This window comes from Pongo pygmaeus, chromosome 18 (assembly GCF_028885625.2).
Source record: "Pongo pygmaeus isolate AG05252 chromosome 18, NHGRI_mPonPyg2-v2.0_pri, whole genome shotgun sequence".
Taxonomy (NCBI): domain Eukaryota; kingdom Metazoa; phylum Chordata; class Mammalia; order Primates; family Hominidae; genus Pongo; species Pongo pygmaeus.
In genome coordinates, this window is record NC_072391.2 from 6,105,848 (window position 1) to 6,110,937 (window position 5,090).

At 44.8% G+C, this 5,090-nt stretch overlaps 1 pseudogene; it reads right to left on the reverse strand.

Annotated features, from left to right (window-relative positions):
• Positions 1 to 480: 480 nt before the first annotated feature.
• On the reverse strand, positions 481 to 4,338 carry LOC129026405 (olfactory receptor 7E24-like; annotated as a pseudogene).
• Between the last annotated feature and the right edge of the window lie 752 nt (positions 4,339 to 5,090).

The following is a 5,090-nucleotide window of genomic DNA, read 5'->3' on the forward strand; positions in this document are numbered from 1 at the left end:
AAAAGATGGTGGTGATTCCACCTGGATGACCGGGTTATTGCTCAGAAACTAAAAGGGGCCGCCTAGGTATAGAGGATTCTGTCATGAGGTTTCTGCTAAACAAAGGATCCCAGAATACTCACCCATTCCAGTTAAAGGCATAACGAAGAAAGCAATATTCACAAAGGAAATGCGGAAAGGAATAAAAGCCATCAAGCCACAAAAATAATGTGACTAAGGGGCAGGATTTGCAGATGTAGAGATTGAATGTGGTTGCCCTTTCTCACCCACACAAGAAAAAGGATGGAACAGATCATGAGATTCGACTGTTCTGCTGCGCAGCCTCCGCAGGGCACTTTGTATGTCCCTGTTTCTCAGGCTGTAGATGAAAAGGTTCAGCATGGGGGTGAGCACAGCGTACATCACTGATGCCACCACACCATTCCTGGGGGGTGGTGACACAGCTGAAGTCAGGTACATGCCAATGCCTGTTCCGTCAAATCAGCAAACAACTGCTAGGTGAGAGCCGCAGGTGGAGAAGGCTTCCTACTTCCCATCTGACGATGAAATCCTTAGAATGGAGGGGACAATTTTATAGTAAGACAAAAGGATCCCTGAAACGACAAGAAAACCCAACATAGTACTACCGAAATCTATGAATATGCTATCGATGACGCTGTCAGAACAGGCAAGTTTGAGAAGTTGAGAGGGGTCACAGACAAAATGAGAGATTTCCACATTCTTGATGATGGTGAATTGTAACACAATCCAACTGGGCAGCTGGCAATCCAACAGGCTAAGGAAAAAGGACACCAAAACGAAGAAGACACAGAGGTGAGGATTCACGATGACTGGGTAGTGCAGAGGGCGACAGATGGCTACAAAGCAGTCATAGGCCATCACAGGCAGAAGCATGTCTTCTATACATGCAAAAAGGACCAAGAAAGACATCTGTGTCAGGCAGCCCGCATGAGAGATGACTCTGCTATGTGACTGCATGTCCACAATCATCTTGGGAACCGTGGCCGAGGTGAAACCCATGTCAGCCCAGCACAGGTTGGAGAGGAAGAAGTACATGGGGGTGTGGAGGGGGGAGTCAGAGCTGACAGCCAGGATGCTGAGCAGGTTCCTCAGCACCGTGACCAGATACGTGGACAGGGACAGGGAGAGCAAAGCGAGGACGGGCTGCAGTTCTGGATCCTCTGAGAGTCCCAGGAGGAGGAATTCTCAGACACCTGTGAGATTCCGTGGCTCTGTGTGTCTTGGACACCTTGAGAAGGAAAGAGGATTGGAAAAATAAAAGAGAAAAACCAGCCCTTAATGCTGGATGCAAGCAATTCACAAGGAACGCTTTCACACTTGGGGACCATACACCGCCAGCAATGTTTCTCAGCTGTGACAATTCCAAAAATCTCAGAATTATTACGTGGTTTACTTTTTTGCTATACAAGTCTTTCTGTACATACCACTTCAGAGAAAATCCACTGAAGAATATTAGAAGACCAAAACGTCATATATAACAAATCCGTGATCTCAGTAAAATACGGCCTACTCTTTTCAGAAAAAATACAATGCAATGAAAATATCCTTCTCTCTTTAAGAAAAAGATCTCATCTAATTGAAAGAAATTAAGAAGCCGTGAAATACACTCTATTTTATTCTGACACCGTGCTGCAAGTTCCTGTGATGTAGAATATGTAAAAGGACGACACAAGGGCTAGGACCCCATTATCTAAAACCGAAATCGAAGCTTATAGTTCTCAATCGGAGGACCTTTTCACGTGCCTGTTACTTTTCATAGTTATTATCATCCTTAGGTTTTCTGACATCATTTCTTCATAAAAGTACACGCACACTCAAATATGGGAGCTGTGTTTCCAAATGAATTGAATATATAACTCTTGGCTCAGCACCATGCCTCACACCTGTAATCCCAGCACTTTGGGCGGCCGAGGCTGATGGATCACCTGAGGTCAGGACTTCCAGAACAGCCTGGCCCACGTGGTGAAACCCCGTCTCCAGTGAAAATAAAAAAAAATTAGCCGGGTGTGGTGGCGCGTAAACCTAGCTACTCGGGAGGCTGAAGCAGGAGAATCCCTTCGAACCTGGAAGGCAGAGATTGGACACCCCGTGATAGGATTTTTGATATCCTAGGGAGATATTGCTCCTGACAGCAGAGTGGGCGTACACCCTGTGATATTATCTGTAATATCCTAGAAAGATATTGCTCCTAATATCAGGGTGGCTGTACACCGTGTGATATTAATTGTAATGTCCTACAGAGATATGACTCCTAATAATACAGTGGGTGTACAACCTGTGATATTATTCATAATATATTACAGAGATACGACTCCTGGTATCACAGTGAGTGTACACCATGTTTCTACACCCTGTGATCTTATTTGTAACAACTTAGAGGAATATTACAGCTAATATCAAAGTGGGGGTACACCCTGCGATGTTATTTGTTATCTACTAGGTAGATGTTACTCCTAATATCACAGTGAGTGTACATTATGTGTGTAGAGACTGTGAAATTATTCATAATACCCTAGGAAGATATTACTCCTAATATCACAGTGGGTGTACACCCTGTGATATTACTTGTAATCACCTAGGGAGATACGATTCCTAATATTACAGTGGGTGTACACTCTGTGATGTTATTTGTAATGTCCTAGGAAGAGATTACTCCTAATATCAAAGTGGATGTACACCATGTGTGTACACTCTGTGATCTAATTCGTAATATCACAGAGAGATATTTCTCCTATGATCACAGTGGGTGTACATTCTGATATGATTCGTAGTATCCTAGAGAGATATTGCTCCCAGTATCACAGTGGGGGTACACCCTGTGATATTATTCATAATATCCTAGAGAGATATTACCTCTAATATCAGAGTTTCTGTACACCCTGCGGTATTATTCATAATATCCTAGGGAGTTATTATCCCTAACATCACAGAGCATGTACACCATGGGTGGACACCCGGTGATGTTATTGGTAATATCCTAGGGGGATATTACCCTTAATGTCACAGTGGGTGTTCACCATGTGTGTATGCACTGAGATGTTACTCGTAATATCGTAGGGAGAAATTACACCTAAGGTTACAGTGGGTGTACACCATGTGTTTCTGTTGTGTGATGCTACTGGTAATATCTCAGAAAGTTATTAGTCCTAGTGCCACGGTGGGTGTATACCATGTGTGTCCACTCTGTGATGTTATTCGTATTATCCTAGGGAGGTAGTTCTCATAACATCGCCGTGGGTGTACATCAGGTATGTACTCCCTGTGGTCTTATTGACTATGTCCTGCGTTGATAGTACTCCTAATATCACCGTGCGTGCGCACCATGTGTGTACATTCTGTGATGGTGTTCGTAGTATCCTAGGGAGATATCACTCCCGATGTCATAGTGGGTGTACAGCCTTGTGATATTCTTGGTAGTATCCTTGGGATGTATTATTACTCGTGTTATCACAGTGGGTGTACACCCTGTGATAGTATTTGTAATATCCTAGGGAAATATCATTGTATACCCTGTGATATTGTTTGGGACATTTGAGGGAGCTATTTCTCTTAAAGTCAGAGTGGGTGTACACCCTGTAATATTCTTCCTAATATCACAGCGGGTGTACACCGTGAGTGATATTTTTTTCTAATATCCAGCGGGGGAGAGGATGATATTGCTTCCAGTATCACAGAAGGTGTACACCCCCCTGTGATATTGTTCCTAATATCCAGGGAAGGAGAGGATGACATTATTCGCAATATCACTGGGGGTGTACCACCTCCCGCCGGGATATTGTTCTTAATATCCGGAGGTGGGGAGAATGATGTTACTCCCAATATCACAGGGGTGTACACCACCCCTGTTTGTAAACACCCCCTGTTGTATTGTTCCAAATGGCCTGTGAAAGAGTAAATATGACTCCCATTATCGCGGGGGGTGTTGCGCCCTGATGATACTGTTTTCTAACATCCAGGGAAGGAGAGTATGCTATTACTCCCAAGATCGCAGGGGTTGTACACCCTTTTGTGTTTTTGTGCCCAATATCCAGGAAAATAGAGGATGATATTACTCCCAATATCGAAGTAATTGTACAGCTCCCCTGTGATATGCTTCCTCATATCCAGACAGGAAAAGAATGAGATTACTGCCAACAGCGTAGGGAACGTATACCCGCGCTGTGATATCTTTCTTTCCCAGTATCCAGGTGGGGAGACGATCATATTCCTTCCAATGTCGCAGGGTGTGTACACCCCCTCTGTGATCTCGTTGCTAACATCCAGGTTTGGGGAGGATGACATTACTCCCAATATCGCAGGGGGTGTACACACCCCTGTGAAAATCTTCCTCTATTCAGAGGGAGAGAGGATGATATTACTCCCAGTACCGCAGGGGGTTTACACAGCCCTGTGATACTCTTCCTAATATCCACAGGGAGAGAGGATGATAGTACTCCCAATATCGCAGGGGGTGTACACAACCCTGTGATATTGTTCCTAAGATCCAGAGCGAAAGAGGATGATACGACTCTCAATATCGCAGTTGGCGTACACCCCTCCTGTCCTATTGTTCTGAATACCCTGGGAGGGAGAGGATGAAGTTACGTTGAATATGGCAGGGAATGCACACCCTCCCCCTCTGATACCCTTCCTGATGTCCAGGGGAAGAGAGGAAAATTTTACCCCCAATATCGCAGAGGCAGTACACCCCACCTGTGATGTTGTTCCCAATATGCAAGGGGGGAGAGGATGATACTATTCTCAATATCGCAGGGCTGTTCACATCCCCAGTGACATTTTTCCTAATATCTAGGGGAGAGACAATTGTATGACAGCAAAGGTCGCAGGGTCTCTACGTCCCTTCCTGATATTGTTCCTAATATCCAGGGGGGAAGAGGATGGTATCAAATATGAAAGGGGGTGTACACCCCCCACCCCTACGATATTGTTCTTAATCATCGTGAGGGGAGACGATGATATCACTCCAAGTATCGCAGGGGTTGTTCGCCACCCCCTGTGATATCGTTTCTGATATCCACGGGGGGAGAAAATCATATTACTTCCAATATTGCAGGTGGCGTATACCCCAC